Source organism: Schistocerca americana, chromosome 3 (assembly GCF_021461395.2).
Source record: "Schistocerca americana isolate TAMUIC-IGC-003095 chromosome 3, iqSchAmer2.1, whole genome shotgun sequence".
In the NCBI taxonomy this organism is placed as follows: Eukaryota; Metazoa; Arthropoda; class Insecta; order Orthoptera; family Acrididae; genus Schistocerca; species Schistocerca americana.
In genome coordinates, this window is record NC_060121.1 from 989,627,072 (window position 1) to 989,648,314 (window position 21,243).

Here is a 21,243-nt window from a genome sequence, read left to right on the forward strand (position 1 = left end):
AGGTTCGTTATGATTTAATTAAGTTAGTTGCATTTTGCATTTGCGGTCGCTTCCATTAAGGTTTTGATATATACTAAAGCGCCATTATCTTCACTTTATAATAGACACACGGCCAAAATGGCAATAGTTGGTCGTACAAATAAATAACTGTATAGTCAAAAAGCAAGCATGATTTCATTTAGATACTAGTCACTGCACCTAGTATCAGCTTGGTTTGTGTGGGCAGTACAATGTATTGCAAAGGCAGTGATGAGAGCAAAATACACACACACACACACACACACATATATATATATATATATATATATATATATATATATATATATATATATATATATATATATGGGGGAGTATACGGTGTGAATCATCTAAAACTTGCACCGCAAATATTGAGGAAATAGTAGGTGCTACTGAGGTGCGGTCTTCACAAAATGGAATGGTATTCAAAGGCTCGTATTTTTAGCTTATAATAGATTTTAATAGTATTTAGAAAGTGTATTTTTGTGCAAACATACACTTTTTTAAATGGAACAGTGCCTAGAGACACAAACAGACTAAAAGTAGGGCAAATTAGAATATCAGTGGTTTTGTTGCAGGATTCAAAAGTGTGAGTCGTTTACAAGATATTGTATTATGAAAAGTTCCCACACTGACTCTTGTACAATAACTGTGATAGCGCACACAAAAGAACAACAGAAGTGCATCCGCTAGTTATGTGGATTTTGACCAATAACGAGACAACTGATCATCACAGGTTGTGTTGAAAATTACCACTGGCACTGGCAATACAAGCTTCCAGTCTGGTATGGAACGACTGCTGCACACATGCTAGCATTTCAGCGTGGATGTCTGAGCAGGCTGCAGTAAGACGCCACTGCGTATCATCAGGCGTTGTTGTTATGCCCTTGTAAACAGTCATTCAGCTTTCCCCACAGAAAAAAAGTCTACAGCTGCCAAGAAACTGGTCTTCTGCGTCCAACCTTGGAAACAATTAAAGAAGATATGCTGCAGTACTTCATGCACTATGGGCTGGTCAGCCACCATGATGGCATCGCAGGTTCCTCCTAGACGAAAGTTTCTAGCATCCAAGGAAGACGGTCTGCTAGCAGGCTGCAGTACACTGCATGTTCAGTGTTCCTTCTATGAAACACAGGCCTAAGACAAGACGTTTCACTAGCCCACACCACACGTCCCCACCCCATGGATGCTGATGTTCCAGCTGAGGAAGTCAACGGGGATTGTCAACAGACGAATAGTGCATGTTTCGGTGGTTTATCTGGCCATGATTGGTAAATGTGGCTTCATCACTAAATAAAATACATGATACACCTGGAGTAGCCTATCTTAATGCACACATACAGGAGTAAACATGATTCACAAAATCGTTTCCATGCTCTTGATCGAGAGAGATGTTACAGAGATGGTACCTTTGTTGACAGAGAATTCATATAACAGTTCCAAACTCATGCCACTTTCTTATGCAATTCTGTGGGAGCTAATATGTGGATCAACTGCAACAGCAGCAAGAACATTATTTTTCCTCTTTTCTGTCATCACTTGTTTTCTTCTGTTATGTTGTCTTGGTGTTGCACTACCACTTTCATGTAACTAGTTGAAGAGGGTGATAAATAACTGTCGAGATGGTTGACATCTATTGGGATATCTTGCCACTGACACCATACTATCCATAAACCTAATGCACGTCGGCTTTTTCTGTGTTGGCAAATCCCATAGTCTGCTCACGACTTACTACTTGGACTGTCACACACTAACTGACTTGCATGTCCCACTGCACTCAAGGAACACTCAAGCACACTGTAAGCAAATACAACATCATACCTAGCAACTACACATGTTAAATGTCACAAACAAGTGTCGGCGTGGAAACTTTTCACAATGATGCATCTCGTAAACGGCTTTGTGAATTGTGGTTTATTAGTCTCATAATATACATAATCAAAATCATTTGATTCAGGTACAGGAGCCACGTCAAAAGTTTGGTAACATTTATTGTAAACATACGAAGCTGCTGTTTACATACAGCGTAATAATAATACAATTTTGTTTCATATACACAAAGGGCAGAAAAAATAATAATAAGAATAACAAAAATAGTATCTAAAAATCTTCCACTAAATTACTGCAGCTCAAATTGTTATGTCATCTTCTAAAAATTCATCTATCGATTAGTACCATTTCTCCCCCAGAATCTGATGTAGCTTTATTTTTAGGATCTCTGGCTTAATATTAAATATATTATTGCTCATTAATTTGTTATATATTGTTGAGTGGTACTTAAGATAACTAAATAAATTAGTGAAATCAAAGTGAAATAGAAATTTGAAAATAAATGAAAAACTTAGTTTAGTTTAGAAGAATTACACAGTGGCAAACAGCGGGCAGAGCAGCAGAGCAGAAGAGACAATGACCGTGAAGTCAGCAAGTTCAGAAGCCATCGCCCGCTGTCGATTCAGCCGTCAGGGCATCGCCCTACCGGCTCATGTGTTTCTCAGTTGTCACATGTGAGCAAAGGCCCTCACCTACATTCCGAGAGCCAATGACCGACGTTAAGAAGATTCTTCAAGAAGCTTTTCAACGTGACAGAAAAGGCAATGACCGTGAAGTCGTTCACCTCCAGTAACCTGAAGTGAATAAATACACGAGGCGCAGTGGGCCCGACAGACGAAGGAAGAAGAGAAGAGTAGCAGTAGTTTTCAGTCAGTTTCGGTGCTGAAGACCGTCATGCAAGAAGAGACTACATCATACACAGACGCACCAAGTCCACCGCTGTAATGGAATAGCAAGCAGCAGCCTCGCCGCCAGAAGACAGAAGTCAGAAGTTGTTTGATTTTTACGTACCCGGGTGACTCGTGAGGACGGGATGAGACGGCCTGACATCAGCAGTCACCTGTGAGCTGGGATGAAGATCTGACAGCCGAAGACTGGCAAGCGGGAGTCCGTTGTTTGAATCCGGGACACTGGCCTTCCACCGCCGCATCGCTCTGTATAGCGTCCCCAGTGCCATATTACGAAAAGACCATATTTATAAAGAAGACATTCATAATTTGTAAGAGATTTTTTTTCTCATGTAGCCTTAAAATAATAATTTCTCTGTGTAGGTTTAGATTGCAAAGAAATAATTTATGACAGAATGATCTAAAGAGACGCCCAGTTACACTCTTTTGTTAATTTTTTAGTCGACCTTACTTCCTCTTTTGTCTTGAATGTGTCTAGAGGGACATCTTGCGTGTGCTGACGAATGTAAGCATATTTGTATGAGTTAAGCATATAATATACTGATTTAAATTTATTGTGCACTTTTAATTTGTAAGAGGTGATCCCGATTTCATGTCCGCCTTCCTTGAATTAACCTGCATTCAAGTAATTTACAGCTCAACAATCGCAGCGGCCGATGCAGCCAACGACGCCATTACGTGGCGATATTAACTTATGAAAATTTAACGGAAGCTGAAAACTCGCCCGCTATTAGCATAATATCAATTTTTCTCCACAGCCGCACGAAGTTGCAGAAATACTTAGCTTTAAGATTCTTATTTTCAGTACCATGGCCGAGACCCAGAGCCAGGACTCCGACTACAATACAATGGTCAACGGAGGCAAGAAAAATACTCTCGCGCGTGTGTGGGCCGCAATTTTAATTAATAACTAAAGATTTCTTGTTTTAAAGTGAACTGACTAGCCGAGTTTATTACATTGTTCAACTTAAATATCATTTTTATTAAGGCCCACCACGTAAGTCGGCAACAATCAAAAAGTAATAATAACAATAATAATATACATTAAATTACGACGGCCGACGGACGCGAGATTGGCGCCGCAACTTTGGGGCCCGATTAATATGATTCTATTGTAATGAATGTAATTATGTATGTGTCTAATTGTTGTAAAATATTAATGCTTGTATGAATTCTTTTACATGTACAACAACAAAACCACACCCTGAGGAGATCTGGAGAGGAAAAAGTGTAGAAAAGAAAGAGGATTGCGAGAAAGAAAAATAAGTAAGGTAAGGCCTATTGTGCAAGCATCCTGTGTAGCTCTGTGCGGAATATCGAACCCATGTGCACATGAGATACCTTCGGTGTTTTGTGTATTTATGTGTTTATTTTTGGAGGGGATAATTATTCGTTTTGTGTATTTAATGTTTATTTTTGGAGGGGATAATTAATCGTGTGTGTATCAGTGTTAAAGATTCGTCAGTGGCTTAAAGTGAATTTAGTATGGGTAAGATAGGACAACCTAAAGCATCCGTACCAGAAGAACAAAATTCTGTTAATATGGAAAGTGAGGATCATTTGCAATATGTAAACGAGTCCCAAGCCACCGCCTCGGATAACATAATTTCCGGAGCGGGGGGCGAGGATCTGTGGACGGTGAATGACGCTCCACAGCAGAATGGGAATAGAGTAACAACTCCACTGCCTGGGCAGGGGGGCCAATCGAGTGCTAGATTAAGCGGGGCACCAGTATGCTCACCGATTGCAGACCCATTTGCAGAATTTCTGCGCAGGTTAGAAGAAAGAGATAGGGAAAGAGATCAGAAACTGGCTCAGATGCTACGTGAGCAAGAGCAGCGCAATGAAGCGAAACTAGATAGGATCCAAAGCGAACTTGCCGAGATGCGGGACACTTGCAAAGAAATCCCCGATCTTGTGCAAAGCTTAGCCGGCGAGATGCAAAAATTACAGATATCGCAGGCTAGGCTTGAAGACAATGTCCAGACTTTAACCAACCGCGTGGATAATGTGGAGATAGATGCACGGAAAAGTATTGACGCATATTTGGAAGTGCAAGCTCAAAAAGTAGAAAAAGAATTAAATGAATGGCTAGAAGTAAAGGATCGCGAGATATCTGCAAAGATTGAAAGCGACGTAAAAACAGCTGTAGAACAAGCGACTGCGGCCGCGAGTGTAAATATTGACGCCAGCGCTGCCGCACTACATGCCGAATTAACACAGATTAAGTCCCGTGTGACTGCGGAGTTGCCAAATTGGCAACAGGAGGTCGCGCGGAGACTGTCTGCGTTGGAAAGCAATGTAAACAGTGGCGGACAGATCATGAATCCGACTCCGCGTACTGATTACTATAATAACACTGACGGTAGGCAGGGTGCGAGTGCGCAACCGCAACCTAATGCGAATTATGAGCACGAACAACATGCGATACCGTGCAGCGCACATCACAAAGTGATGAATGTCCCAGAATGTAGCAATCAGACATGCAAAAAAGAGGACAATGTAATAAAACACAGGACATTCCAACCCTTCAATAGCGAAAAACGAAATGTCCACCCTGTTGTATTTATTAAGAGCTTCAGGAATGTGTTTCCCAGGACATGGACGGAAAGACAAAGAATACAGTTCGTGGTCTCCTTTATTCAAGGTGACGCGGCACTGTGGGCCACCGACGTGTCCGAAAAATGTCTAACGATGCAACAGTTTGAAGGTGCATTCTTGCAAAAATTCTGGTCCGATAGCGTCCAAGAAAGACTACGAAAGGAGTTGTACAGTTCAGAAATGTACAATCCTAAGATGGGAACGTTACGCAAATATTTCGAAAAGTATATAAACAAAACCAGGTACTGGGACGAGCCAATGTCCGATCGTGACATAATCAGATTAATAAAAATGAAGTTGCCCAGTGAAATCAAAAGATATTTCATCAATGTGCCGGAATACGATATAGAACAATTCATGGAAATAGTGGATTCTGTTGACCTATTGATCGAAGATATGAAAACCGAAAACAAGTGGAACCATGCAGGCTATAATCAACACAAAGCCGATTACAATAGCAGCCACAGTAATGGTAGTAACTTAGTACCAAATGGTAACGGGAATAGGCAAGAGCACCGGCAACAGAATCAAGGCACAAACAATGGCAATGGTTATAACGGCAACGGTTATAATCGTGAAAATCGAAAGAGACATCATGATGGACGCATGAGTAATGGATATAATGGTAACGGCAATCCGCAAAGGCGGAACAACCGAAACCAGTGGCGTGGTCGTAACGAACCGACACCACAGTGGCAACAAAACACAGCGCCACAATGGAACGCCAACCCAGGTCCGTCACAGAACATGTCAGGGAGTTACAACCGACCACCACAAAACCAGAGCCATACACAATATCAAAATACACCATCGGGGAGGCAGGGCGGCCAACCCAACAGTAGCAACAACAACAACCAGAACCACAATGTGAGGTTAGTGGAAGTGACAGACAACTGTCAACCCACTAATGCTCATCCGTTAAACTAAAGACAGCCACAATACGCTCTCTGTTGTTGGCTGCAGGATGGTGTAGTGAGGGCACATTCACAGATGACAGCCATAAACTTTGTATGCTGAGATACAATGAAGGAACAAAAATAGAAAAGGAACTTGTAGACATACCGCAGAAATGTAACCGAACCGACAAAAGTGTTGTGCAGGCTATATTGCAAGCAGATATGTACGGAACACCAATACACATAATAGTCGATACCGGTGCGTCAACCAATGTCATGAGCGCAAATTTTTACAAGTACTTGAGTCAAAATAATAGAATACCAGTATTGCCAGTGAAGAATTGTCGTGTTACAGGTGCAATAGGTGCACAATCTCATATCATAAAGCACCAGGTGCAAGTCGAGTTTACGGTAGGAAATGAAGCAATGAAAAGCTCGTTCCTAGTAGTTAGGGGATTAGGTGTTGCTTGCATCCTGGGGATGGAATTTTTACGCCAGAGGGACGCAAAAATCGACCTCTTGTGCGGGGAAGTAAGCCTTATGAATGAGGATAGACGTGTAATTTTGCCGTTGTTGAGGACACGGGAAGTGCACGGTAAATATTGCCGGAGCTTTCAAACGAGATTCGAAGGAATACAGGTAATGAATTTATATTCTGACTTAAGTACAAGGCAAGCATGTTATAAGGAGTTTATTACTGAAGACAGAGAGGAAAAAAGGAAACTGATAGCTATGAAAGTTAGGGAGTCAGAACATTTGACTGAAGCACAACAAAACGAATTGACTCAGCTACTTACAGATTATGAGAATGTGTTTTCGGAAAAACCCGGTGTTATCGAGGGCTACACCTATAACATCGAAGTGGTACCTCACGATACTTTCTGTCACGCAAACTACACCATCCCGTGGTCAAAGAAGGAGGCAATTACGAAGTAAACAAGAAAAATACATACAAAGATTTAAAGAAGTTTGCTCAGTAGAGCAACATTTACATTTGTGTGTAGTAGGTTAAGTTTATAGTGTATTTTTTCTGTGTGTAAATGTTCCGATTTTAGTGTAATATTTAAAGACAATGAGGCACACAAGATTAGTGAGATTCAATTTTGTAGATGTTAAGGAATAATAGTATTTTTAAGCAATTGCATTTTGAAGAAAAAAATGAACGTAGGTTTAAGAATATGTTAAAAATTTCATGTTGAAAAATGCTTTAAAAATATATTTAAAAAAAAATTTCAATAGCATTTAATGATGAAAGAATTTTTCATTAGTGTGTCATGAATATTTTTGAACTGTAGTAGTAACGCAACTTATGAAATTCAAAATTATAGTGTATAAGTCGTTTCATGTATTTATGTCTATACCGATCTTGAAATATGCTCAATCATAATTTACTAAACAACATGAGTGCAGGGTGTACATCACCCAAGGTACCTCATGTGTTATGGACAAGGTACAAAGCAAATCAGTAAACGCGACTACCGCTATGCACTGTTAAAATATATTGCCATCTGCTAAGGCAGAGATTTGCACGAATTTGTAGTGCAAACAAAAGTCACAAATCTAACATTAATCTAGGAACTTGCACGCTAGGCCTAGATTATAAAATGTCTGCAATAATGCGAGAGGCAAAGTTTTGTAAAGTCGAGCCTGGCTCTGGAGAGCAAGTACGCAATGAGTGGGCAGACATGACATGGGGACTTACCTCAGATGAGACGGAAATACAATTGTATAGTCAAAAAATCTGAAGGCAAGTACGACTCTAAGTGGAAAATAAAAAGAGATAATTAGTGCGAGAGACTGGTAAAATCCAGCACTAGCCAAAATCCAGTTCAGACTGAACGAAATACATTAGTGTTTGTGAACTAATCGAAACAGTTACTTTAAGCAGTGTGAAAAACTGTGAAGGTGAAACTGTGATATGGACAGTGAAGTGCTAGTATTGAACGTTCAACAGCGGTGAGGACGCCAAACGCCAATATTACGCACGAAAAACTGTGAATTTACTATAAATGTGAACTGTTAACGTGAAGTGAACCCACAGTCAATATTTTTGGGACAGACTGTAGTTTCAGTGAGCACAATAATGCGAGATTGGAATGCGATGCGTGGACTGTTGCAAAACAGCGACCGCAGAAACGGCGAATGTTTGTGCTAAGCTCGTATTGGGACACTCACCAGTGCCTGCGAGTGCGGCGAAAACATAAATAATTTTATCAAGACAAAAACTGACGTGTAATGGAAACAGTATTGCATCAAAACTGCATTCACGGGAGAAGGTCCATGTCATGTTTTCTGCAAGACAGTGCTAGCTTGACACTCGGAAACTGGCGAAAACTTAACAACAACTGCCGCACTAATAAATGCTCCTTTCCCACTAGCGTAACCATCTGCAGCGGGAAACAAATATTACGTTGGTTGTGTGTGTGTTTCATGTACTACGTCGGAGATGCGTAGCAGAGCTGACTCCTGCCAACAAGAGCGGGGGGCGGATATCATCCCACTCCGCCACGCCCGGCCGAGACAGAAGCGCATCGCCAACGGTGCAGCCGATCAGCTGATTCTGACGTTCCGCGACGGCGAGACACACGCTGGCGTCGAGCAGGCGTTTTTCTCTCCGCAGCCGCCGCGAACGCCGAGCACCGAACACACCAACCGACGCCGTCGCGAGCCAAACGTCGCGGCGTAGATCATCAACGACACCGCAATCAATTGTTTTAATGACCTCATTTTTTGCATAGTGCAACAAAAATATTTGTATGCACATCCTGTACTCCAATGACATTCCAGAAACAATTAAGTGAAAGTGACCAAAGCAGTTAGTCTGTCGCTCCGCCGAGGTTTTCCCCAGGTTTCCCTACGGCCGCGCCAAATGGGGAGCGAACAGTTGACACCCCTGGGACTTCAAGTTTATGGACTAACTCGTGATTGTATACCTTTGAACACTGCAAAAGTTGCAACCCTAAGAAGAAGCAACCAAAATAAAACTAGTTGTATTCTATGTCCTTTTGTACATGACTGCATACGTAACCAATTGTATATTATATTGTTATGTAGATAACTTCATCTGTATTACACTTTGTGTGCAACACACCTCAGTAATTACAACATACGATGTGACATATATAGACTATGAAAGAAAACTCTGCGTGTGGACACTGTGGACATGAAAGTGGAAATATTTATGTCAAAAAACACGAACATTTTTTATGACATAAACATTTCGGGGGGCAATATAGCGTCCCCAGTGCCATATTACGAAAAGACCATATTTATAAAGAAGACATTCATAATTTGTAAGAGATTTTTTTTCTCATGTAGCCTTAAAATAATAATTTCTCTGTGTAGGTTTAGATTGCAAAGAAATAATTTATGACAGAATGATCTAAAGAGACGCCCAGTTACACTCTTTTGTTAATTTTTTAGTCGACCTTACTTCCTCTTTTGTCTTGAATGTGTCTAGAGGGACATCTTGCGTGTGCTGACGAATGTAAGCATATTTGTATGAGTTAAGCATATAATATACTGATTTAAATTTATTGTGCACTTTTAATTTGTAAGAGGTGATCCCGATTTCATGTCCGCCTTCCTTGAATTAACCTGCATTCAAGTAATTTACAGCTCAACAATCGCAGCGGCCGATGCAGCCAACGACGCCATTACGTGGCGATATTAACTTATGAAAATTTAACGGAAGCTGAAAACTCGCCCGCTATTAGCATAATATCAATTTTTCTCCACAGCCGCACGAAGTTGCAGAAATACTTAGCTTTAAGATTCTTATTTTCAGTACCATGGCCGAGACCCAGAGCCAGGACTCCGACTACAATACAATGGTCAACGGAGGCAAGAAAAATACTCTCGCGCGTGTGTGGGCCGCAATTTTAATTAATAACTAAAGATTTCTTGTTTTAAAGTGAACTGACTAGCCGAGTTTATTACATTGTTCAACTTAAATATCATTTTTATTAAGGCCCACCACGTAAGTCGGCAACAATCAAAAAGTAATAATAACAATAATAATAATATATTAAATTACGACGGCCGACGGACGCGAGATCTGCTGGCCGACGCACAACACACGTGGCCGCTTAGTGAAGAGAAACACTGGGACGCCACATCCAAGGTATCACCATCCGATGCACGACTTCGCTCTCAATAATTACGGGCCACCGCACGAGGCGCGTCTCCAGTCAACTGGGCGAGACGGCGACACGAGATACACAGCGCCAGGTGTAATCAGATGCCGCCGCTGCCGCAGCAGAAGGCTTCGCAAACGACACAGCTGCCGCTCTCTGAGCCAGAATGTCCAGTAAGATACAGTTGTACAAAACTTTCAATAAATGTTATCTTAGGCCCCGGGAGTAGACAATATTCCATTAGAACTACCGACGGCATTGGGAGAGCCAGTCCTGACAAGACTCTACCATCTGGTGAGCAAGATGTATGAGACAGGCGAAATACCCTCAGACCTCAAGAAGAATATAATAATTCCAATCCCAAAGAAAGCAGGTGTTGACAGATGTGAAAATTACCGAACAATCAGTTTAATAAGCCGCAGCTGCAAAATACTAACACGAATTCTTTACAGACGAATGAAAAAACTGGTAGAAGCGGACCTCGGGGAAGATCAGTTTGGATTCCGTAGAAATATTGGAACACATGAGGCAATACTGACCTTACGACTTATCTTAGAAGAAAGATTAAGAAAAGGCAAACCTACGTTTCTAGCATTTGTAGACTTAGAGAAAGCTTTTGACAATGTTGAACTGAATACTCTCTTTCAAATTCTACAGGTGCGAGTGGTAAAATACAGGGAGCGAAAGGCTACTTACAATTTGTACAGAAACCAGATGGCAGTTATAAGAGTTGAGGGACATGAAAGGGAAGCAGCGGTTGGGAAAGGAGTGAGACAGGGTTGTAGCTTCTCCCCGATGTTATTCAATCTGTATATTGAGCAAGCAGTAAAGGAAACAAAAGAAAAATTCGGAGTAGCTATTAAAATCCATGGAGAAGAAGTAAAAACTTTGAGGTTCGCCAATGACAATGTAATTCTGTCAGAGACAGCAAAGCACTTGGAAGAGCAGTTGAATGGAATGGACAGTGTCTTGAAAGGAGGATATAAGATGAACATCAACAAAAGCAAAACGAGGATAATGGAATGTAGTCGAATTAAGTCGGGTGATGATGAGGGAGTTAGATTAGGAAATGAGACGCTTAAAGTAGTAAAGGAGTTTTGCTATTTGGGGAGCAAAATAACTGACGATGGTCGAAGTAGAGAGGATACAAAATGTAGACTGGCAATGGCAAGGAAAGCGTTTCTGAAGAAGAGAAATTTGTTAACATCGAGTATAGATTTAAGTGTCAGGAAGTCGTTTCTGAAAGTATTTGTATGGAGTGTAGCCATGTATGGAAGTGAAACGTGGACAATAAATAGTTTGAACAAGAAGAAAATAGAAGCTTTCGAAATGTGGTGCTACAGAAGAATGCTGAAGATTAGATGGGTAGATCACATAACTAATGAGGAGGTATTGAATAGAATTGGGGAGAAGAGGAGTTTGTGGCACAACTTGACAAGGAGAAGGGACCGGTTGGTAGGACATGTTCTGAGGCATCAAGGGATCACAAATTTAGCATTGGAGGGCAGTGTGGAGGGTAAAAATCATAGAGGGAGACCAAGAGATGAATACACTAAGCAGATTCAGAAGGACGCAGGTTGCAGTAAGTACTGGGAGATGAAGAAGCTTGCACAGGATAGAGTAGCATGGAGAGCTGCATCAAACCGGTCTCAGGACTGAAGACCACAACAACAAACAACATGTAAAAATGCTGTTTCACTCTACCTCATCCCCGAGCCAAGGAAGAACCCACCCAGCCCACATGTTGTTAAGAGAGAAAAAGTAATTTATTTAGTATTTTCACTCTGACATAATGCTTTACAATCAAATGCCCTTTACAGTAATGGCCATCCTGACAACTGACTAGCATCAAAAGAGAAAACCCAGTTACATTTAGTGATAGAAGTGTTACAATACTGTCAACCCCATATAGTGTGGAGCCTGTTCATATAATTTCAATTTGTGTGTGGGAAGCATTAAATTATTTTTTTCTTGTGTTGTATGTGTTGTTAAAATGATTTTCCTCAACTAATTTTTGCCTGCTGTGTAGGAAGATAATAATTTCATAAACTTATATAGAAGGTAGAGTTAGGAATTGCTGTTGTCAAAATAATGGGTGACAAGATTCTGTTTTCTGTGTGGTAGACACATATCTGATATTGTTCCTGAAGTTTCAGTATACAAGATACTCTACTTGAACTTCCCCAGAAAATTAAACCATACCTTATGACGGATTCAAAATAATTATGGTATGCTATTTTTCGTGTACTCATGTCAGCAGAATTTGCAAATATCTGCATTTCAAATAAAAAACTGCTTGGTTTCTTTGATAAGGAGTCAATAAGTGTGTTCCAGTTCAAGTTTTTGTCCACATTTGGTCCTAGGAATTTCACAGTGTCAACTTCTTCCATAAGTTGATTACTGTGTTGTATTTTAAGCTCTGCACATTTTGAGTGTTTGGTTTGGAAATGTACTATATGAGTTTTTGTAATGTTCAGTTTCAACCCATTTAACTGGAACCAGTTTTCTAGGGTATCCAGTGTGCTCACAATGAAACTTGGAATTTTTTCTGCATCACCATATTCAATTAAAACGGAAGTATCGTCTGCAAACAGAACTGATGGACAATTGAAATTTATGGATCAGTCACTTACATAGAATAGGAACAAGATTGGCCCCAAAATGAAGCCTTGAGGCACTTTACACTGATACTCTACTATATCAACATCTGACATGCCACATTTATGAAGAATTCATTTAAACACTCCGATATTTGATATGGGTTTACAATAAGGCTATTTACTTCAATCCTAGATATTTCATTTCTATTAATTCTAACACCTAACTCTGTTTTGACAACAGAACACACTCCCTTTGTTTTACTTTTATGTTGTGAATTGACTTATTGTTTGCCATTTGCTTGGCTGCTTTCACAACTTTTTTGAAGGTAGCTTTATAACATCTAACATATTCAGTAAAATACTTATTTTTATTATATTTCAGTTCATTATGTAGTTGCCTCTTCCTAGCACTAGAAATTTTTATACCATTTAACTTTCCTGGTGATATTGTTACTTGTGGTTCTAAGTGGAAAAGCTTCATTAAGCACCCCAAGAACACTGCTTAAAATTTGTCATAGTTACTACTACTTGAAATACAGCTGTATAAAGTCATTCAATCTAGTTAAATTTTTTTCATTGAAGTTTCTTTTTAATAAAGCTTCTGTTACATGGAATGTCTTTGTTGATTTTTGATAGTTCAATGAATAAAGCAGAGTGGTCAGCTGCAGCGGAACAGCCCTCAGCGTACTGGCGGCGAGGTGAATTGGGCGTGGCGGAAGAGGACTTTGCATGGCATTGTATACATTATGATGTAGGGAAACCCTCTCCACCACCAATCAATACAAAGAAGATGAAACACACATTTTCAAAAGAATATCTACATTTTAATTATATTTTTAAGTTTCTTTATAAACATTTTATATTAGTGTAAATTATATCGGTTCATGGTCTACTTGTAAAAGATTATTCATACATTATTACTCTAAAAATTGTTTTATTAAAAAGTATATTTGCCATTAATATGCACAGTGAAAACATAACATATGCACAATTCTTGTAGGTAGAGTGCACTTTTTACTGTTTCCAATCAGGTTTCTCCAAAACTGCAATATAAGCTTTTAACAGATTAAAATTTACTTTAGTTATGGCAGCAAACCGATAGTTCTGTGCTGACAAGTTACTCTGCAACTGCAATATATGGTATGTTTGCATTTAATACATTCCAAAATTTCTTGTTTTTGTAAACTAAGATATTTCTATTAGTAAATGTAACTCTCTTGTTAATTATATTTTTAACTTTGCCTAACAGATCTGAAGATGGGCAGCTAGCCTGAAACCGGTCATTGAAAATAAAAAATAGCGATCAACGGCTGAAATGCCATATTTTTATTTAAAGAACGATCACGGAAATACCATTAAGACAATCATGTCTACTTTTTATGAACTTGTGCCTAGTCAGGCTGTGGGAGATGTGAAAACATTTTTTAAAGCTAAGCTTAATATTATGAAAGTTAATTTAAAAATACATTCAAATAAGAACTGTTTGCAATTAAGTGTTGTACCGAAGTATGCAAGGGTGAAGATAAATGATAGCAGTATCTCAGCCAGAAAAGTTTAGAGGAGAGTAGAACAGCCATGGATAAGACAGGAGATCAAATCAGGGTACATCGAGAAAGACAAGAGGAGAGCAGAACAGTCATGGATAAGACAGGAGATCAAATCAGGGTACATCGAGAAAGACAATTTCAATAAGCTAGCGTTCGATTTTCATATGAAGTTAGGTAACCTATTGTGGCCACTGCAATTTACACAAGTTGAATATGAGATTGATGCAAGGATTCAGTTACACAGGGATGAAACCATCAAGAGACATAACAAGAAATTACTAATCTGTGTAGAGCAACAGCAAATGCAGAAAGGGAAACATAAAGGGCAGTGTGTACATATATTTTATGGCACAACCGTTAACCTAACACATATTGTCTTTTCTAATGAAGAGCAGAAGCTTTTAGATAAGGGGCTTAACCATAATCCACGCATGAATTTGCAAGATCGAGACATTAAGAGAATGATCGCAGAAGTGGAGGTAGCATGTAGGGACGCTAAGTTAACTAAATTCCAGGAGACATGTATCGCCACCAATGCCAAAGAGGCAATTGAATGCCAGAAAACATTACGTAACAGTAAATACAGTGAACTGAGGTTAGTGAAAGAAATTAACTTAAAACTGGATTCTAACAATGTAATTGTGATTAAGTCAGATAAGGGCAGTACCTCAGTTGTGATTTACGAAAAAGATTATGTAGCTAAGACAATGCAGTTTTTTCAAGAAAATGGAATTAAAGAAGTCAAAAAAGATCTAACAAAGAAGTTTCAGACAGATTTAAAAGCTAGGGTGGAAGCAATACAATTTTTAATCACTCCAAGTGAAAAAGCTAGATTAGTAAAGATTGTAATAGGATGAGCAGAGTGGGTGACGTGGTCGGAGTTGTAGGGTGTGGCTGGGTAGAAGGAGGTGGCTGTTTTGAGCAGTCTTCCTCTTTGTTGTTGGTTCTCCCAACACATTTTCCGGTAGCTCAGCCCCACTGCTCGTGTCGTGGTGGAGACGTGCTGATGCACGCAGTCCGGGGAACGCGACGCCGCCCCCGGTCAGGGGCTGCGCAGGCGGTAGGAGGTTAGCGGCACGAGGCACGGCCCAGCTCACCCCCTGCAGACGCAGTGGCTCGTGATGACGCCGGGAGTCGCCGGTGCAGGAGCGGGCAATGACCTCCGCCGGCCGGTCCTCAGAGAGACAGCGACACTGTTGACGACGACGTGACAGCGACCGAACGCCCAATCGGTCGAACCGAATGCCGATGCCCACCTCTGATGCCCTTAAATAGTGCAGGCCGCTGCTGAATCCTCCGGTTACGCGGCGGCGTATTTATTAGAAGGTTCTCGATGAGTTGGCTAACGCAACCGCGCCACACGCGGCCAGCGCCTGCGTAATTCTGCTAATGCTGCGTTCTGGAAAAACCTGATAAAAAATAGGTCAATGAGCATGGGTGAAATCGTTGAACTCGTGGATATGATAGAGTTCACATTGAGTTTTAATAGTTTCATCTTTAACGATAAGATTCAAGATGAAGGTTTAGCAAGGGGAAACAGTCTATCAGGCATTTTAGCTGAAATTTTTATGAATGACTTTGAGAACAAAGTTTTCTGGTCTTTTCCAGAAATTAAGGAGAAGTTAATATTACAGACGGTATGTTGACGACACTATTTTATTATTCAAAGGGAAAAAAGAAGAAGTAGAGGAAATGACTAAAGTTTTAAACGAGCAGCATCCAAAAATTCAATTCACGCTAGAAATGGAGAACAATGGGGCGATTAACTATTTAGATTTGACAGTCAGAAAGGAGGGAGGTAGGCACGTTTTCGGCGTCTATAGGAAAGACACTTGTTCCAACAACATCATAGAAGCGACGCCGTACCACCCAGTACAGCATAAAAGAGCCTACTTTCATGCAATGTGCAACACAGCCCTGAGATTGCCACTAAAGGAAGATGAGTCACAGAAAGAACTAGGTGTTATTAAGCAAGTAGCAGCAGGATACAGGACACAAGATGTTACACGTATGTTTAACAGGATCAAAAACAAATCGCGGGTATCAATAATGATTGTAGGAAAATTAAAGTTAAGAAGAAGTTTGTCACCATGACATACAAAGGGCGTGTGTTGGAAAGAATTCCTAAGTGCTTTCCGAAAAACATCGCTGTGGCATTCCAGAATGAAGGGCAAATGTCACATAGACTAAGACATAAACCAGCAATCACAAAACAAATGAAATACATTTCCGGAGTATACAAGATCAAATGTGCTGAATGTGACAGTTACTATATAGGACAGACAGGGCGGAATTCTGAAATTCGATACAGGGAACATAGCAGTCATAGCTATCAGACAGCATTTGGAGCGTATTTAAAAGATAGTAAACTTGAAGTGTGTAATACAAATGAACAAATGGAGATGCTACATAAATCTCCAAAATGTCTCTGTCTTAATGTGCTCAAAGAGATTGAAATATACGCTAATCAAAGAAAAAACCCAGACCTACTACTTAATGAGCAAAGTGATTTTGTGCACAGAAGTTATTATGAGATTTTTAAAGACCTGTTTTAGACTTACTCTTGAATGCAACAGCACGCTCCAGTAAGAACCAGCTGCAGCGGAACGCCCCTCAGCGTACTGGCATTGTATACATTCTGATGTACGGAAACCCTCTCCACCACCAATCAATACAAAGAAGGGGAAACGCACATTTTCAAAAGAATATATTTTTATTATATTTTTAAGTTGCTTTATAAAAAAATTGTATTGGTGTAAATTATTTTGGTTCATGGTCCACTCAAAAAAGATTATTTATACGTTATTACTTTAAAAATTGTTTTATTAAATAGTGTATTTGCCATTAATACGTACAATGAAAAAATAACATATGCACAGTTCTTATAGGTAAAGTGCACTTTTTACTGTTTCCAATCGGGTTTCTCCAAAACTGCGATATAAGCTTTTAACAGATTAAAATTTACTTTAGTTATGACAGTGAACAGATAGTTCTGCACTGACAAGTTACTCTGCAACTGCAATATAAGGTACGTTGGCATTTAATACATTCCAAAATTTCTTCTTTTTGTAAACTAAGATACTTCTATCAGTAAATGTATCTCTCTTGTTAATTATATTTTTAACTTTGTCTAACAGATCTGAAGATGGCAGCTAGCCTGAAACCGGTCATTGAAGATAAAAAATATCAAAGACTGAAATGCCATATTTTTAGTTAAAGAACGATCGCGGGAATCGCATTAGGACTATCTTGTCTAGTTTTTACAAAACTTTTTACTATGTCAGTGAATTTGGACTCGCATCAGATCCCTGCAATAAGCTCCATTGACGTTCCAATTTAACCCACTTTTAGTTTGTTACATCTACACCTACATAGACACTGCATAAGCCACCGTACGGTGGATGCATGGCTGTCGGTACCCTGTACCACTACTAGTCATTTCCTCTCCTGTTCCACTCACAAATTGCGTGAGGAAAAAAATACTGTCTATATGCGTCCAAAAGGGCCCTAATTTTTCACATCTTATCTTCGTCGTCCTTACAGGCAATGTATGTTGGTAACAGTAGAATCATGTGGCAGTTGGCTTCAAATGCCTGTTCTCTAAATTTTCCCAATAGTGATGCCTGTTCTCTAAATTTTCTCAGTAGTGTTTCTCGAAAAAAACGTCGTATTCGCTCAAGAGATTCCCATCTGAGTTCCTGAAACATCTCCGTAACACTTACACAACACGTGCATGTTGCTCGAACTGGTAACAAATCTAGCAGAGCACCTCTGAGTTGCTTCGATGTCTTCCTTCAATCCGACCTGGTACAGCTTCCAAACATTCGAGCAGTACTCAAGAATAGTCTCACTAGCAACGCATATACAGTCTCCTTTACAGGTGAACCACTCTTTCCTAATGAACCGAAGTTCACCATTCACGTTCCTTACCGCAGTTCACACATGCTCGTTCCACTTCATACTGCTTTGCAACGCTATACCCAGACATTAAAACGACTTGACTGTGTCAAGCAGGACACTAGTCATACTGTATCCGAACATTACAGAAATGTTCCTCCTACTTATCTGCATTAACCTACATCTCCCCACATTTAGAGGTAACTGTCATTCATCACACCAACTAAAAATTTTGGCTAAGTCGTCTTGTATGTTTCTGCAGTCAGTCAAGCTCAACATCTTATCATACACCACAAGATTGTCAGAAAACAACCGCAGATTGCTGGCCACACTGTCCGCCAAATCATTTATTTTTATATAGAACAACAGTGATTCTATCTTGCTCCCTGGGGGCACTCCTGACGATACTGTTGTCTCTGATGAACACTCGCAGCTGAGGACAACATACTGGATTCTATGCTTAAAAAGTCTTCGAGCTACTCACATATATGTGAACTTACTCCATATGCTCGTACCCTCATTAACAGCAATGCGGCACCATGTCAAATGCTGTCTGGAAATTTAGAAATATGAAATCTGCCTATTGCCCTTCATTCATAGTTCACAGTATATCATGTGAGGAGTGGGAAAGCTCAGTTTCACATGAACAATGCTTTCTAAAACCATGCTGATTCGTTGACATAAGCTTCTGAGACTCAAGAAAGTTAAGGTATTCAAACTGAGAACATGTTCTATGATTCTGCAGGAAACCAAAGTTAGAGATATTTTTCTGTAATTTTGCAGGTCCATTCTTTTACTTTTCTTACATAATGGAGTCACCTGCAGTTTCTTTCCAGACACTTTGGACTTTGTGTTAGGCAACAGATTAACAAAATGAGATTCCATCAACACCTGGTGATTTATCTGCTTTCAAATCTTTCAGTTGCTTCTCTACACCAGGGATGCATATTGTAATGGTTAGATTAAACAAAAGGTTTCGAACGCTATACATATTTTTTGATTTAACTGTTGTTGTTGTGGTCTTCAGTCCTGAGACTGGTTTGATGCAGCTCTCCATGCTACTCTATCCTGTTCAAGCTTCTTCATTTCCCAGTACCTACTGCAACCTACATCCTTCTGAATCTGCTTAGTGTATTGATCTCTTGGTCTCCCTCTACGATTTTTACCCTCCACGCTGCCCTCCAATGCTAAATTTCTGATCCCTTGATGCCTCAAAACATGTCCTACCAACCGATCCCTTCTTCTTGTCAAGTTGTGCCACAAACTTCTCTTGTCTCCAATCCTATTCAATACCCCCTCATTAGTTACGTGATCTACCCACCTTATCTTCAGCATTCTTCTGTAGCACCACATTTCGAAAGCTTCTATTCTCTTCCTGTCAAAACTATTTATCGTCCATGTTTCACTTCCATACATGGCTACACTCCATACAAATACTTTCAGAAACGACTTCCTGACACTTAAATCTATACTCGATGTTAACAAATTTCTCTTCTTCAGAAACGCTTTCCTTGCCATTGCCAGCTTACATTTTATATCCTCTCTACTACGACCATCATCAGTTATTTTGATCCCCAAATAGCAAAACTCCTTTACTATTTTAAGTGTCTCATTTCCTAATCTAATGCCCTCAGCATCACCCAATTTAATTTGACTACATTCCATTATCCTCGTTTTGCTTTTGTTGATGTTCATCTTATATCCTCGTTTCAAGACACTGTCCATTCCGTTCAACTGCTCTTCCAAGTCATTTGCTGTCTCTGACAGAATTACAATGTCATTGGCGAACCTCAAAGTTTTTATTTCTTCTCCATGGATTTTAATACCTACTCCGAATTTTTCTTTTGTTTCCTTTACTGCTTGCTCAATATACAGATTGAATAACATCGCGGAGAGGCTACAACCCTGTCTCACTCCTTTCCCAACCACTGCTTCCCTTTCATGCCCCTCGACTCTTATAACTCCATCTGGTTGATGTACAAATTGTAAATAGCCTTTCGCTCCTTGTATTTTACCCCTGCCACCTTCAGAATTTGAAATAGAGTATTCCAGTTAACGTTGTCAAAAGCTTTCTCTAAGTCTACAAATGCTAGAAACGTAGGTTTGCCTTTTCTTAATCTTTCTTCTGAGATAAGTCGTAAGGTTAGTATTGCCTCACGTGTTCCAACATTTCTACGGAATCCAAACTGATCTTCCCTGAGGTCCGCTTCTACCAGTTTTTCCATTCGTCTGTAAAGAATTCGTGTTAGTATTTTGCAGCTGTGACTTATTAAACTAATAGTTCGGTAATTTTCACATCTGTCAACACCTGCTTTTTTTGGGATTGGAATTATTATATTCTTCTTGAAGTCTGTGGGTATTTCGCCTGTCTCATACATCTTGCTCACCAGATGGTAGAGTTTTATCATGACTGGCTCTCCCAAGGCCATCAGTAGTTCTAATGGAATGTTGTCTACTCCCGGGGCCTTGTTTCGACTCAGGTCTTTCAGTGCTCTGTCAAATTCTTCACGCAGTACCTTATCTCCCATTTCATCTTCATCTACAACCTCTTCCATTTCCATAATATTGTCAAGTACATCGCCCTTGTAAAAACCCTCTATATACTCCTTCCACCTTTCTGCCTTCCCTTCTTTGCTTAGAACTGGGTTGCCATCTGAGCTCTTGATATTCATACAAGTGGTTCTCCTTTCTCCAAAGGTCTCTTTAATTTTCCTGTAGGCAGTATATACTCCTTCCACCTTTCTGCCTTCCCTTCTTTGCTTAGAACTGGGTTGCCATCTGAGCTCTTGATATTCATACAAGTGGTTCTC